The 17,978-nt window shown below is 36.6% G+C and overlaps 1 protein-coding gene across 3 annotated transcripts in view; it reads left to right on the top strand.

Annotated features, from left to right (window-relative positions):
• Positions 1-17,978, top strand: part of LOC150110590 (phosphatidylinositol-3,5-bisphosphate 3-phosphatase MTMR4) — a 360,520-nt gene that overhangs the window by 13,151 nt on the left and 329,391 nt on the right. The window lies entirely within an intron of this gene.

Here is a 17,978-nt window from a genome sequence, read left to right on the forward strand (position 1 = left end):
CAGGCTGGCAATGCTGGGGTGTCATTTCTTGCAAGCTACTCACTCAAGTTCTGACCATAATTTGAAGTCCACTGGATTCAGATTGGAACTTCCAGATGGCCAATCAGATGGTGATATGTGGTTGGGCATATTCATCTCAAACCACTGTTGTGTGGTCCTTGCCTTGTGTTCAGGGGCTTCACTCATGCCTTGAAGTTTGGGCGATACCCCCCCCCAAACTTCAAGGTGATGCATTTGGGGGATACCCCCCCCCAAATGTATCACCCCCACCAAATGCAGAGTGATGACCTCTCTGAATCCTATGTGCTGTGTGACCATTTGTGGCATATACTCGATCATTTTGGTTAAATGACTTCAGTGGTGAAAATCTTCTAATTTGTGAAGAGGATATCTATGTGTCTGTCATTCGTGTACTGCTAGAGAAGTGCCTTTGATTTTATCACCCTTTACTGCATATGTTGTGGTGTTAGGAAGTATCTAGTAGAACAACGATAGGCTCTCATCCCCAGGACATCATTCTCTGTGAAACATTTATCTCATGACATCACTTCCTGTGCTCTCACAGGATTATAGCAGAGGCTTCCCTTCACATCCCTCACAAGTTGTTTCATAACACAGAATGCTCAACTTGTTTTCTTTGGCAGTTAGATATGTCTTCTGTATTGTTATAACAGTTAATAGTCCAATGCACCATCATCCTACTGATCCTGAGTGTTTTTAGTGTGTTGGAAATAACAGGTGGCTGCATTCCAACATTGTTGGAATGCAGCCACCTGTTATTTAATCTGCATGTTATCCCATATAGCTAGACTGCTCTCTCTCTCTCTGCTGATAAACACTCTGTTGGCTGCACACGGTGCTAACAGAACCAGGCTCGCAAAATTCTATGGGAGCTCACACAATTCAGCTGTCTTACCGTTTCTTGAATTCATTCACAGTCTTCAAATGCAATACATTTCAATCATGCATGACTATGAGAAAAAAAATCTAGCTCTCACCCCCCCCCCCCTTTCTTCACTGCATTCATTCACAACTTTTATGGATGTTCTTTCCACCCTTCATAAATGAAAAATTCCATCTACTGGTATCTATCATCACTACTACTGTCAATCCATTTCTTTATATTAGCTTGTACTAACTTTTCCAAAATCTTAATCACTTTAGAGATTTCAGAAATTTGCTAGTTAGACACATTGGTCTTTGCACCACCATTATGTAATTGAATTATCGTACATTATTTTCCATTTCTGTAGAATCATACCTGTTCTGAGGATCAAACTATATAGCCTTGTCAAAGGAACTGCCATTTCAGCAGAATGCTCTTTTAGCATCTGTGCTAATATCCCCTCAGCCCCTATTGCGGAATTCTTGGTTGTGGCTTGTTTGTGCATCCTCTAATACTACCTCCTCCTCATGCACCTATTTTTTCATCCAGTGAAGTTAGTTGTTTTAAGCAGAATGGAAATTCATTAGTTAAATGATCTCTTCTGCATCTGTCACACAAAGGCCATCTATGCTCGGCAGAGTTATTCTTTCATGCTCATTCTTTCCTTTACTTGCAGCAGAACAGTAGAATTCCTTTGGGTTGTCTTTAGCTTGAGAGCCAGTTTCTTTTCATATTCAGATTTTTGTACAATGGCTGTGACTCTTCTTTCCTGCTTATAATTTTCATAACTGACATCCTTATGCACACAGTATTCCTTCTACATCTTTACTTTTGAATCTATTGCTTATTAAGATTACACATCCATTTCATCCCTACCCTATTTATTCTTCGATTTTAAAAACATTCTGTTATTGCATCATTGAAGTATTTTTTAAATGCTTCCTATGCACTATCAATATCCTTCTTGTCTAAGAAATAATACAATGAGACAACCTGGTATACTTCTCAGTTGGTAATAATTTCCTGCTTTGTAGCATGTAACCTTTTAAACTGAAAGGAACATCCATGAACTTAAACACTTTCCAAGTTAATAGAACATGATCACTGTAACAAACCTGAGACAGAACAACTACGTCTTTAACTAAAACCCTTCTGATGCTATAATCGGAGCTACCTCTCTTTGACCTTAAGTTTCTTCTATCACAGGCTGCTGTAGGAAGTTGTCTCACAACAGTTGATGAATTTAATTTTTTTTTTTTTTTTTCATTCTTCTCATGAGATTTTACTGCTACCTAATCAGATCGAATAATTATTCGCCTATGATGAGTACTCGTTTCAAACCCATTGTGTTGATTTGGTAATGTGTTTTGTTGTCTGTAGCAGCACCCCCACTATGTATTTGATCTTGTTGGACTCCACTTCACACCATATGGCTTCATATTCACTGCTGTGTGGAAAATTGTTACTAGTATTTCAGTCATAGCTTTCTACCTAAACTGGACTCAAATCATCTAATATCATTAGCAGCACATCCCTCCTTTACCTACCTAAAAATACTGTACCCTTTACACTCAATACCAACTAGTATATCTGCCTCTGATAGCCAGGTCTGCTAATGCCTACAGTTGTCCCCAGCATGTTAATCATGGCAACAAACTCTATCCTTTGGTTTCTAATACTGCTGGCAGACATAAGTTACCTGTATGCTTTTTTGTATACACACTTCTGTTGTGTGTGTGTCCCCCAGTTGGACATGCAGATCTCTTTTCTTATGTAATGCTTTGTTTATGCTGACATCCTTGCACTTGGTTAATAAGTCTCACTATACAATTTTACAATCATAATAATTTCCATGATAATACACATTTCTCTCATTAACACAGTTGTAACATTGTTGCTGTTTTGCACAGATTCTCACTATTCCTCCTATTATAATTTAGTTTCCCTGACTATCATTATTAGATCTCATACCATATGTTTGTTAGCAGTTAACTGCTTGAATCTTAAAATGTGTAGCATTCAAGAGAGCAAAAACTTTTATTCAGTGCTAAAGAAATCCAATGTCAGAGAAATGTATTTTTCATGTTGTATGTATTGTTTTGTGTATTGTTGTGAAATGTATTGTTCACTTACAAAAAATACATTTCTCTCACATTGGATTTCTTTATCATTGAATGGACATTTTTTTTGCCCTCTTAAGGTTTCTGCTTGGACTCTGACGAAAACCAACCAGTTTGAAACAGCTGTCAGGCCAGCAATAAGAAGTGAATATATGGACTCTTGGGCAGCAGTTTTTTAAGTAGTGCAAGCAAAGGATTACCAAGGATTGTTATCTCTTAAGCACTCTGGGTCAAATTTATGAAACTTTCATAGTTGATACAAAAATTCAGCTTTGAAATAATGTTAGATCTTTAATATCCACTATTTCTATGTAATTTATGTCACCAAAATGAAGCCATATGGTTACTCTTCCTTAATTATCTAAGTATACCATTATATATGCTTCTCCCTTGTCCAAAACATTTGTCACCTTGCTATGGTATATAAGTTAGTAAACATGAACTCCCTTTAATAAACCCATGCTAACAAGCACAGAGAATACTGCTGTTATCAACCCATTTCTGTATCCTAGTTCTCACCAATTTCTAGTACCTTAACCACAAGCCAGATATACAGAATTGCCTATAATTTGTAGCCACAGCATTATCACCACCTTTATGCAGTGGAACAATTTTTCTTTCTTTCCACTCTCTTGGAACCTGTGTTGTTGTAGGACTCAGGCATGCCACTGCCATTTCCCTGAAACATTCCCTTAAGACACAGGGTGATATGTCATAAAATTCTATTGCCTTATAAATATCAAGCTTATTTATTTCCTCATATACCTCCCTGCTCACTCACAATTAAGCCATTCTATCGTTTATCCTCTACATTTGAGTTTTTCATGATTTCACCCTGAACCCTGATGAGGATGAAATACTCTTAACAATTTTGTTGAAAGTTTTTTCACTTGGTTATATTATAAATTAAAGATGCCAAGAAATTATATTCTTGGTTTCATACTTTATCCCAGTGTGAGCAAACAAAGTTTGCATATGAAGTAACTTCATGACTGGGCTACTTGTATATAGAGGCTAATGACTTTACATCAATTGCTTTAGTATCCCATAATGTTAGGCACATATCCTTATGGACATGTATAAGGAGTACTGGAAAGTAATCAATTTTTGAACTATATTTTTAATATAAATTTTATTAAACAACAAATTAACATTATTCAGTTCTCTAATCGGCATCGTTAATTATAACCTTATTCCAACGATCTACTAAGTTTAGAATTCCTTTTTTGAAAAAAGTTTTTTCTTTGGAGGCAAAAAATGATATCAAACTCCTTTGGATATCATTTTGTGAACGGAAGGTTTTATTTCTTATGCTGTGTTCTAAGGACGAATAAGTGATAGTCAGTAGGGACAATATTCGCCGAATATAGAGGATGTGGTAGAAGTTCCCATCCTAACTGCCTCATTTTTTCTTGAGTCATTCTTGCAGAATGTGGTTTTGCATTATCTTGCTGCAAAATTACCCCTTTTCGATTGACAAGCACAGGACGTTTGATTAACAATGTTTGATGTAGTTGCTCTGATTGTTCACAGTAGATGGCTGCTGTGATAGTCTTACCTTGTTCCATGAGTTCATAATGAATAATTCCACGAATATCCCACCAAACGCACAACAGAACTTTTTGTGGATGAAGTCCATATTTAGGTGTTGGAATTGGTGTTTGATTTGGAGAAAGCCACTGTTTTTGTGTTTATTATTATTCTTATACAGCACCCATTTTTCGTCACCAGTTATGACTCGATCCAAAAAGGGGTAATTTTGTTGTCTGGTCAACAATGAATTGCAAATCACCTGTCTCTGTGCTTTATTGTTTTCTGACAGTTCATGTGGTACCCATACACCCTGTTTAAGAACCTTGCCACTCTTATGTAAGTGCTCTTGGACAGTTAACCATGATGAATTAAGTTTCTCTGCTAATTCTTGTATGATTTGTTTTGGATCTGATTCAGCGAGAGTCTTAAGAGCATCATCATCTAGATTAAGAGGTCTTCCAGATTGAGGACGATCAGAGAGATCAAAATTTTTTTCTGCAAATCTCCTAAACCATCACTGACATTTGTTAACCTTCAATACATCTCCATAAGTTGAGCAAATGATTTTGGTAGCCTCGGTAGCATTCTTTCCTTGGTGAAACAAAAACAGCATACAATGACGTAAATGGTGCTCTTCAACTTTAAAGTCAGCCATATTAAAAAAAAATAATCTAAAATTAAAAAAAAAAACATATTTTTTAAATAGAAAAGTAATGCTAATATTTAAATAAAAATCAAAATGATTAATTTATGTGTTATTTAAAAAAAAAACAATCGGCTAAAAATGACCTATTAAAAATAGATTACTTTCTGGTCCTCCTTATATAATGCTATGCATTATGGGAAAGGCCACTATCCAGACTGGTTTCAACCTTTATTAAGTTCTCATCAGTGGGAGGAGCCAGACTCAGAAGAGATACCAAGGTTGAAGTAATGGAGAAGACATATTTCACATCTTTAATTTATAGTATAACCAAGTGAAAAAATTTTCAACATCTATCTCTAATCCAGAGTATTTTAGTAATAAGGTGTAACACCTTTTGACTTCTTATATATGCAAAATATATAACTTCTGCATTACTTCAGCCATGGTATCTCTTCTGGGTCTGCCTCCCACTGATGAGACCTTAATGAAGGTCAAAACTGGTCTGGTTAGTAGTGGCCCTTCCCATTATGGATGGGATACTAAGGCAGTTGACGTAAAATCATTATTATTATTACCCAAGACCTCATGGAGTCAAAGACTCATCTGGGAGGTCCTTTTATCATACACACAGCTCATCATACCGTGCTTTGAACACATTCAGACTCCCTGCAGACACCACACTCTCAGGCTAGGCATTCCAATCATTTACAACTCTGCACGATAAAAGACTGCCTCTCACTCCCCTACTCACACCTTCTTTATACAGTTTCCAGGGATGACCTCTGGTTCTCCCACTATTTTCTGTAGAACTTCTCCAGCATTGATCCTATAACAATCCCTTACCAACTTGTAAGGGATTGTTATAAGTTCTCTTGACTAAGGTCTCTATCATATCTCTCCCTCTTCCTCCTGTCCACCAGACTGCAAATTGCATCTCCTCAATCTTTCCTCCTATTTGACGTTCCAGAGGTCAGAAACTACCTTAGTCAGTTGCCTTTGGACCCTTTCCAATATCTCTTCATCCTTCTGAAAAACCTGGTGACTAAATCTGGGTACAATAGTCCATGTGTGGCCTAATCAAAGATTTATACAATGGAACAAGAATCTCCCTACTTCTACACGTCAGTATCCTCCGCATCATTCCCAGAAGCCTTTGTGTTTTCACAATTTTGGCTATGTGTCCCCTAAATTTCAGATCCTTATCCACTATCACCCCCAGATCTCTTATTTCTTCCACCTCCAACAATATATTCTCACCAAGCATAAATTTTGCATCCCATCTTTGTTTTCCAAATTTCAAAACCTTTCATTTTGCAACATTGAACTCGCATCCCCATTTCCATGCCCAATCACTCAATTTATTCAAGTCTTTCTACAAGGTCACAACATCCTCACTACTCTTCATGGTTCATCCCAACTTTTCATCATCTGCAAACAACTGGATATCTCCATCCAAATCTTCACCTATATCATTAATATACAAGTTAAACAGTAATGGCCCTAAAACAGATCCCTGAGGCACTCCGCTAGTGACTTTCTTTTTCCTTGACATCGCTCCCCCCCATACACAACTTGTTGATACCTATCAGACAGCCAATCTCCAATCTAATGCACCAATTTAATATCCAACCCCATCCGCTCTAGTTTGACTATCAATTTATCATGAGGTACTTTATCAAAAGCCTTTGCAAAATCCAAGTATATCACTGTGTATCCTTCTCCTCTGTTCCAAGGAAGCAGTCACTTTATTGTAATAAGTAAGTAGATTACTAAAACATGATCTCTCTTTAGCAAATCCATGCTGTCCATCAAAGATGATACCGTTGTTGTCAACCCAACTCCTGATCCTAGTTCTCACAAGCTTCTCCAGCAACTTATCCACAACACCTGACACACAGATAGGCCTATAGGTGAATATGTGCGTGCTTTGAGTGTTCGTCACTTCCTATAAGGTTCGGCTAGGGCAACTCATGTTATGGCGGCACCGTATTCCTACAAGCTCTCTGGTCAATTTTCCCACAAAACTTTTATAGTTTCTGTATTCGACTTTGAAATGATGTTGGATTTAATATCTACTTAATTTATATAATTTTGCATCACTGAAATGAAGCTTTTGGCTTTTTATTTTAGTAAATGTAAAGAAAATTTGCATTTATATCTAATAAATTAAACATATTAATTGATAAACAAATACTTCCAATCCATCTTTTAATGACTTGAGATTTAATTAAATTCAAATCCACATATATACACACTTTAGAAAACCGATAAATTCTTTAAAACATGAAAATTCATGATTCCTCCTCCATGTCTCAGCTCACCATTATCATACCTATGCAACACACACTGACCACCCTTCCAACCACACTATCTTTCACTTTTCTTAACAACTTCCTGATATCCAACCACCACTAGCTCACTTTGTTCGTCAGCTTTTCTTATCCAATGCATTAATTATCCTGCTAATTCTCCCTTCTGGAAAACGCCTTATGAATCTCATTTACTATATCTCTAATAATGGAATCTCCATACTTTTCTCGAATTATTCGTCACCTGTTTTTCTCTGCTTTCCTTTGTTCTAACCTTTTGTACTCATCCATTCTTATTTACCAAGCTTCTCATTTCACTTCTTATTCTGATCAGCTCATTTTTCAAGTCTTGCATCTTGGCCATTATACCATCTGTCAGTCTATCTTTAGTTTCCTCATTCCGATTTTTCTTTACTTCCACAGTGTCACTTGCTTTTGTTTCTTCAGCTATACTTTTTTTCGCTTCTGTAAATTTAAATATACATAAAAAAAAAAAATAGAAATTAGGAAATATGTTTTACTTCATGCAACAGGTGCTTACCATAAAACATAGGAGTCTTATTATTAACAGAAATAAACATATTTTTGCTCACTATGCCTATTCTTTGGGAAGACTGTAGTATGTTTTCTGAAAATGTCCCATAGCAATAAACATTCCTTCACAACAGACACCATACTGCAGTTGCAACTTTTTTCTTGCAACTGCAGTATGCAGTTGCAAGAAAAAACAAGTAACTTTATTTTATCACTAAATACATATATGTGTGTGTGTGTGTGCATGTGCTGTATTTAGTGATAAAATAAAGTTACTTGTTTAAAACTTTTAAAATATATCACCTTCATGCAGAAGAGACATGTGCACTGTAAAGTAGTTTCCTGCTTGAAGTCAAATATGCAGATGCGATGGCACCATACATCACTGAATGTGGTAATGCTATGAAACCCATGAGATACACTTTGATATTTTTCATTCTATTTGTTTAAAAAAATGTTGGTGCAACCCACTAAACTGACTTCTCGCCACTAATGGTTTGCGACCCACAATTTAATAAAAAAGTACTGGTCTATACAGATCCACTAAGATAATCTGCATCCTGTCCTTGCTTTGCATCATTGAAATGGCAGCTCCATTCATTTGTTTGCTGTACCCCTCCTACTCCTAGTTTTTCCTAACTTTGCATCATCTGCAAACATATTCCTAGTTAAGCCTACACTATCTACCAATAATTGTCTGGACACTTTATCAATTTACAATTGATACCAGCAGGTGAATCCTAATATCGGGTATGTCCACCTTTGACTTTGATCACCTCCTACACCCTTTGAGGGAGGCTTCCCACCAATGTGCGGCATACATCAAGTGGGATTTGTCTCCATTCTTCCATCAAAGCAGTACTGAGCTCAGCAACAGATCGAGGACATGCTACTCTGGGCCTCAATCGCTGCTCCAATTTGTCCCACAGGTGATCGATGGGGATTGAGGTTAGGACTCTGTGCAGACTAGGTCAGGACAGTCATTTAACACCCATCTCTTCATTGGTGGAAAGCAAGGACTGGATGCAAATTATCTTTGAGGATCTGTATGTATAAACCAATATTTTTTTAAATTGTGGGTTGCAAACCATTCCGTAACAGCTGCAGCTTTGTGGCATTGGACATTGATGGTAACACGGGTCCCTTCCATAAAAACTTCACAATGTAGGCAGCATCTGATTATCTAGAACAGTTCTCAACCTTTGTGAGACCGTGGCTCAGTAAATTCTTTTTTTATAAGATGAGGACCTTGTCCCAACAAATTTACTCGTAAATACCTTTCCAATTTTTTTTAAAGTTCATACATTAAACTAACAGAAGTATTAATAATTAAATTAATAATTAATTAAATAGCTGTCCATGTACTTACAAGTGAATGCAGACTTTTTCTTCTGTGTGCTGGTAGTTTTCCCCTCCTTTTGTACATCCTGGAGATGCTCTGCAGGCTTGAGGTTGATGAAACACTATTTGTTACATCACACACACACCTTCAATACGAGATTTCTTAATACCAAAATTAAACAAAGTCCCTTGTCTCATTCATATTAAGTTTAAATCTGTAGACCTATTACTTTTAAAAAATCATGGCACTCTGGTTTTGAAACAAGCACTTACACGGTGCAATACGAACTTGTGAAGAAAGTATTCAGTATTAGTAGATTTGAGAACCCGATACAAACTACCTTGATCTTCAATTTTAGTGGAAACATTTTCTTTATACTTCCTTGCTGATTGGTCACTAACATTTGCAACACAGATGTTATTTCATTCAGTTTTGAGAACAGAGGATACGCCGCCCATTGTTGTAATCAGCTTGCAGGCAATTTTTATGACCAGTCATAAACAGCGGTAATCCTTTTCCTGAATGTTGAAAGATGTCGATGTGTGAAAATTAACGATAATTCACGAATACTTCCATGTTTAAAAATCCTCAGAATATTTCCACTATAAAATATTTATTCATGAAAAATGCTGAGAAAAACTATTGACAAATGACAAATTCTAGGAGAACTTCTCGCGGTCCGGTATAATTGATGCCTGGTACCGGGCTGTGGCCTGGTGGTTGAGAAACACTGATCTAGAATATCATAGTACAGAGCTGCCTTCGGAACCACAGACAGTGTCCAGTGATCCCACTCCAAACCAGCTGAGTGCACCCCCACACCATTACTCCTCAACCATCAAACTTTACTGGTGGTAACAAGTGTTCACCAGGCTGCCCACACACCCACACCCTGCCATCAGACAGGTGAACCTTGTTTCATCGCTCCAGAGTACTGTTTTCCACTGGTCAACTGTCCAGTTCATGTGCTCTTTGCACTAGGTCAGACGAGCCACCTTGTTTGTTGTGATGTTTGGCTTTTTGTTATTCATTTTGAGTTGAAAAGGTTTGCATACGTTGTATCATACTGATGGTGCTCAATTGCAGAAAATTGATGAGACTAGGGACTTGGCCTGGGGATAATGGTGATCAGAGAACTAAAGTTCAGATGGCATATTGCAAGTGGGTAAAATGGCTCAAAGGATTATTTGGATGTTGAAAAACGTGCTAACAAGTAAAGATAGGGAAGTTATTATCCCTGTTTGTAATGCTATGATTCGGCTGCATCTAGACTACTGTGCACAGATTTGATCATCTGGGTTTCTTGGGGACCAGGAGGTGGTAGAGAAGAGAGTGAACTAAGAAGAGGGAGACATCCTAGAAACTTTTAAGATATTACAGCGGATTTGTAAAATTGATGAAAATTTTCAATATGCGACAAATAGTCAGAGAACTAGGCAGCCAGCCATCCAAGGAAGTTGTGTAAGAGTGTGGTCAGTAGGGTTGTGCAGACCACATTTTTTGCATGGAGAGTAATGATTGAGTGGAATGGATTTTCAGAATTAGTTGCGAGTTCTCTGACAGTGAATGAGTTTATTTAGAGGTATGATAGGTTTTCTGTGTATAATACAGGTGAGCGTAAAGTTGCACAACTGAAAGTTGTTATAATCATTCCTTATGCCACTAGATGTCACCATCATATTATTACATACTATCGGAGATGCCGAGTTCACTGTGATGTGTACAGATTGTTCTCAGTGTAACTTTGTTCATTGTGGATGTTAAATGTCTTTTTCCCATCTGCAGTGAGTTTTCATTTTGGAATGCTATTTCGCTAATTGCTCTTATGCATGTGTTGCTGGGGAATTTTGCAAGAAATATTTGGGTACAGCAGTCCCTCAGAAGTCGATGATAACGAGAATAGTGCAGCATTTTCAGGAAACTGGATCTGTTGCAGATTGGAATCGCTCTGGAAGACCCTGCATTTTGACTGACAATAAAATGGATGAGGTAAAGAGAACACTAGAGCAATCCCCAACAAAAAAAAGCTTCAGGATGCTTGCCATGCAATCATCAATGTCACATGGTAGTGCTCACTAAGCTGTAAGATCGTTACACCTTCATCCATATTATGTGTACTGAAGTTCATGAACTGAAGGACCCAGATAAAGGCAAATGCATAATTTTCTGCCGATGGTTATGCTCATTCATTGAAGAACATGCTATAGATATGTTTGATAACAGCTTTCTTTGGTGACGAGGCCTGGTTTCCTCTCAGTAGGTATGTGAATAGTCAAAACAATAAGATTTGGTCATGTGAAAATCCACACTTTTTATGAAAAACTTTTGCATTCTCAAAAAATTGGAGTTGGGTATGTGATACCATGCCATTGTATAGTGGGACCCATTTTCTTTGAAACAACAGTGAATAGTTCCATCTACCAAGACATCATCACACAGTTTGACACTCCTTGATGTCAACAAACACCATTGCTGGTTCCAGCAAGAGTGTGCCATGTGTCACAGAGTGAATAGTACTGTATTTTTTTTGTAATAATTTTTCGGTGACTGTCTCGTCTCAAAAGAATTGTGGTCTTCAAGATCACCAGATTTATCACCACTAGATTTTTTTTTTCCTTTGGGGATATCTCAAAGGTGTTGTTTATCAGAATAATCCTCTCACACTGGATGAACTAAAAATGAACATTTCAACAGTGATTGAAAACATCGCTGTGCAGAACAAGGCATCAAACCTGGTAAAAAGAACTTCCAACATATGTTATAATGAGGTTCCTATTCTTCTTTTGTTATATGTGATCATAGCCTGTATTTGTAGTTGTTTCATTTTTCATATACTTGTAATTAATCTCAAAATAACTGTTATAACCAACTAAACAAAGTTGGTTAATTGGTTACTATAATAATAAAGTAACCAACTAATTGTGACAAGGTAACCTAAAATGTGTAGAATGGACAGATAACTTATATATTTTGAGGAAGTTAAGAAAGAATTACATTTTTTATTTTCTTAAAATATTTGATTTCTTTATGCTGATTCTACAATTAACCTAAATATTTTTGGGTTGTAAATATAAATTCTCTATAAATCACTATGAAATAGATAAATATAAAATCACTATGAGGGCATCATTAACCCTTTCCATCCAGAAAACTTGCAAATGTAGTTTATTATTATGTGATGCTTCCAAAGGTTGTTGCAGAGTGTACTCCAAGCAACTCACTGTTTACACTTCTTAACCTCATGCTGTGTCATAATTTGTGTGTGTTTGTAGATCTGATGTGGAGAGATCTAATAGGTTTATTTTACTGTAAGATTTTATGATGATTTTGATTGTTTTTATCCTCAATATTTGTTTATAATGGTGTGGCAGAATTAATGGTTCATATCTCATTGACTGATGGACATTGATATATGAGTATTTTTTTATTTATTTATTTTTTTTTTATGTGGCACCCATAGCATGCTTGTATTTACAGTACTAATAAGTGTAAGGACCAATGTTGTTATTTTTTAAACATACCTTTTTTATATCTTTAACCCAGTTTGAAATTTTATATAAATTTTTATTTTGGAAACCTAATTTGTAAACACTCTCCAAAAAACATGGAACTTCTGTAGGTCACCAATAAGTGAGCTGGTGATCTCACATTCGGTGATGTCATCTCCCATCTAAAAGTTACATTTGCTTCAATGTTGTGGTAAAGATTATCTGTATCATTAACAAAAGTTTATAAATTGACTATGTTAAGGTTGAATATGCGACTATGATATATTAGGTGACGGTGATGCCCCACCTAGGCTGACAACTGACTCATGAGATATTTGGCCTTATCGAGGGGTGCAGCATGCTTATAGCTAAATTTTCTTTTTCTTTTGGGGACAATCAATTAAAACAGTCATTACATGAAACTGATATTTGATATATTTAATGTTTATTAGATTTTTTTAAAAGTAATTCTTGTAGAAATTCAACCCCCAAAGAATTGGTATGAGTCTTTCATCTTAAGTTTCAAGTTTGGCACACCTTTTGTTTTCCTCCGCTTTTGATTGTAAATTGCCGGCCATCGGTAAGTTGTTTGAACTCTTTCTGACTGACTTCGGAGATGTTTACACTTAGAGCCTGCAAGCCTTTCTCATACATACAAGTTTCAATAACAATCTTTCTAATGCCGCCATGTACAGCTTCAGCGACAAAAACATTGGCTTTGTTTTGAACACTGTAACATATTCTTATTAAAGTAGCATATACAGTTAGCTTCAAAAAAGTTATTTACAAAAACATCTAATACAAACTATACCGAGACAAACAAAGTTTATTTTTTTTTACAATATTCACATTTGACTTAACCTAAGTAAAAAATCGATGTAATGTGCTTTGGAATATTTAAGCTACAATCGAGTTTTTACACTTTGCTTATAATCGTATTCACTCTGCTCGCTGTTTGACTTCCAGTGATCCAAATTAATTCATTTACCCAGACTTATAAGAAAATTACTGATTTGACAATTTTAACAAAAAAATAAATAAACAGTAGCAATGCACTTAAAGCGAATTAAAATTAATAAAAAATAATGATAAATAAAATATTATGTTTTCAGTTTTCATTAAATTTGTAAGTAAGGAGGAATACACCGATCAACCGGTTGATCGTGATCGACGGGTCGAACACCCCTGCTATATACTAATGCTAGAAGTATCAGGCACAAGAGGATGGAGTTTTTGGCATTAGTTAGTTCAACAGTTATAGGCATTAGTGAGACTTGACTAACAGTAGATGATATAGTTACAGGGATTGAATGTGAAGAGTTTAGTATTTTTAGGAAAGATAGGATGGGGAAAGGAGCACTGCTGATGATAGCAGATGAATTGCAGCCAAAAAGAGTAGGAGACTGGTGGTTGTTCATTTAAAGCAATCAGGTGCCAATAAATGTCTTCCTTTGCCTGGAAGACATTTATTGGCAAATTATTATAATGAGTACAGGTCGGTGATTATTATGAGGACTTCAACTCTGGAAATATAGACTGGAAGGAAGGAAGATCACATGGCAGAAAGGAAATGGAATTTATACACCTGCTAAGAGATAAATACTTAAGGCAGCATGTAATGAAGGGGGTCTATGGGCGGAGGAGTATTGGAACAGGTCATAGGATCAGTAGAGCTATCCATAACCAAGGCAACAACATTGCCTCCAATTGGTGAAAGTGACCATGTGGTCTTGACTTGGGAGATTGTGAAACACGAAGAACGTTCATCAAGGAGTATTTTGTGGAACTACAAGGCAGTTGATTATGATAAATTTAGTTTAATCCTTTATCCTTTAGTTTAATCCTATAGTGTGAGCAAACAAAGTTTGCACCTTCAGGTAATTCAAAAAAACAGTAGTACAAATTCAGTAAGGTAGTACAACACCGGGCAACTTGTAGCAAAGGTGGACCAAGCTAACATCACTCCTATCTCATTATCTCCCATAATGCAAAACATCTCCTTGCGGATATGTATAATGTTATGCATTAAGGGAAGGGCTGCTACCCAGACTAGTTTCGACCTTTATTGAGGTCTCTTCAGTGGGAGCCAGGTCCAGAAGTGGAGATACCAGGCATCTTTACCTATAGAAGTTGCCAAAAGGTGTGCCACCTTTTTATTAAATTACTCTGGATTTAGAGAAAGATGTTGAAAGTTTATTTTACACTTGGTTAGACTATAATAAATTTAGTTTAATCCTTTATCCAAGTGTGAGCAAACAAAGTTTGCGCCTGAAAATATCTTCAGGACTGGGGTAAGGTAGTACAACATCGGGCAACTCGTAGTGAACCAAGCTAACATCACTCCTATCTCAGTATCTCCCATAATGCAAAACGATAATGATAGGAGTGATGTCTGCAAGGTCTGGAACCATTGCTGTTTAATTTGCACATAAGTGATATAATAACCTGAAAGGAAATATTCAGTTGTTTGCTGATGATGCAAAATTAGGTAAAGTAATAGTTAACTAAGGCAATGGAGAGCTTGCAGGACGATTTAAATAGGCTGTCAGTATTGGCAAAAGTTAATGAGTGTCAGTTTAATGTTGAGAAATTTTGGATTAATTTTATCACTGAAATGGAAAAAAAAAAGGAGGCCTTAGTCCTTTTGGATGTGCTTGTTGCAATGCATTCATATAGTTCCTACTTGTGCAACTTGTGGGAAACTGCAAACTTTGCCTTGAAAGAATGAATTTTGTCCTCAGGACCAGCACTCCATCTAGGATGGAGTTGGTTGAAATTTGTTGTTTAGACTTGCTGCTAAAGAGATTTAATAGTTATTCACAACATAGAAGTAAAAAAAGTTGAGTATTTTTATTCCATCTACTCCCTATGGTTAGTCAAAATAATTAAGTTTGTGTAAGATCACAAATTCAATTTAATTCTGTTTAAAATAAGTTCCAGTAGCTCACTTTTCATTGTTACTCTGATTCCCTGATGAAAACAGTGGAGAAAGGAAGCTCCTTGTTTAACCAGACAGTGTGTCATCCAGCATGACATTTCATGACAGAAGGAAGCTGAAAAAAACTTCGTAATGATAAAGAAGAACTAGGACAAATCTTGAGATTTAGCAAGAACAAAGGACTTAAACTCACCTTGCAAGACAAAGATTAGGGTTCTCAATGGGAATATAGACAGGAAACAAGTATTTGGGATCTTTCATTAATGTGAAGAAGTGCTGTTAAGAAGACATCAGAAGATTAGGATTAGAAAGTGAGATGAAAATTTGAAGGGATGGATCTGTCCCCACAGGAACAAAGTTGAGGATTCTGGATACAGCTGTTTATTCAATAAACGGACGTGAATCATGGAACCTAAAGAAGTCTAGAAAAGGATAGCCTTTTGAGATGTGGGATTTCAGAAGTCTGTTGAGGATCCCGCATACTGAAAGCTGGACAAATTGATGGATCTTACACCTCGTATGAATGAGTGGGCTGACAATATGGGATGTAGCCAGCTAAACTGTATTCTGTTCTGGTTTGTTGAACATCAGATGCCATATGATCACTCTGCTACTCTGTTGATACACTTAAGGGGGTCTTTAAAGTTCTTCTGATCCTTTCTAGCACCAGTAGAACTTTAAGTCTCCTTAAGTGTATCAACAGAAGGAAGCTGAAATACTTTGGATTTAAAGAATGGAAAGAGGACTTCTCAAAACAGTAATAGAAGATCTAGTCCCTGAAAAAAGAGGAAGAGGTAGATCCTCAGTGAGATGAATGGGTTTGTGTGTCTAGAATGATTGGTCTTTAGAGAGTTGAAACTTCCAGAAAAGAATACAGCAGACAGTCACTGTGGAGTAGAGTGATCATATGGCATCTGATGTTCAATGAACCAGAACAGAATACAGTTTGGCTGGCTACATATTGTCAGCCCACTCATTCATATGAGATATGTTCAAAAAAAGACCAAACTTTTTAAATAGCATGCCAACTGGCAAAGAGAGCATGCTGCAGCTACTGAATGCACCTTGCGAAAGATTTTGATAACAAATTGCCATTTGCCCAATTTTGCTATGAGCATTAGTCATTGAGACGCGGGTTTATGGCTATAATGTTGAAACCAAGATGCAGTCGTTGCAGTGGGTGTGGGAAGGATCTTCTCGACCAAAAAAGCACGGATGAGTCGGTCAAAGATCAAGGCTGTTGGTTGTGTTTTTTTTTTATTCAAAAGGCATTGTCCATTATGAATTTGTACCACATAGTCAGATGGTAAACAGAGTTGTACCAGGAAGTTAGTGCATTTGAGGGATGCTGTGTGCGGGAAGAGGTCTGATTGTGGGTAAACCATACTTGGATGTTGCACCATGACAATACAACATGGCAAAACATCAGACATCTGTTGTGCCCCATCCATCCTATTCTCCAGACGTAGCCCCAGCAGACTTTTTCTTGCTTCCCAAATTTAAAACCAATTTGAAAGGACGTTGTTCCAAAACCAACGTTTTGGAACAACGTTGGTTTTGGCATCACAGAAAGTGCATTCAAGAAGCATTCCAACAATGGAAGAAATGTTGGGAATGGTGTATTGCCAGTAGAGGGGACAGTGCTTAACCTATTAACATACAAAGACGTCAGTGATAAGTCTTTTGTTTATTGCACCAAAATTGATTTTGACGTATTGCAGACGTTATGAAGTTCGCGTCAATTTCAAACGAATTTCATACAAAGACGTCTGTGACACGTCTTTTGTTTATTGCACCAAAATTGATTTTAATGTATCGCAGGTGTTACGAAGTTTGCATCAATTTTAAACGAATTTCATACAAAGATGTCTGTGACACGTCTTTTGTTTATTGCACCAAAATTGATTTTGACGTATCGCAGACGTTACGAAGTTCACGTCAATTTCAAACGAATTTAGAGCCAACTTTAAAAATAATTTATATGTCAAAAGGTTAAAATGTTGTAAAATGAGCAATAAAATCTTTAAAGCAGAAGTTCAGTCTTTTTTTTGAACATGTATCTTGGATTATCTGCTAATGGGAAGATTAGCGGTATGTGAGTATCAGTCATTAGATCAGAAGTCCTGGATAGAAGAGCCAGTGCTGTCTATCAAGTAGCTTTGACTCTTAAGTGACATAAATT

This window comes from Typopeltis vanoorti, chromosome 1 (assembly GCF_054136105.1).
Source record: "Typopeltis vanoorti isolate ZY-2024b chromosome 1, IOZ_Tvanoo_1.0, whole genome shotgun sequence".
In the NCBI taxonomy this organism is placed as follows: Eukaryota; Metazoa; Arthropoda; class Arachnida; order Uropygi; family Thelyphonidae; genus Typopeltis; species Typopeltis vanoorti.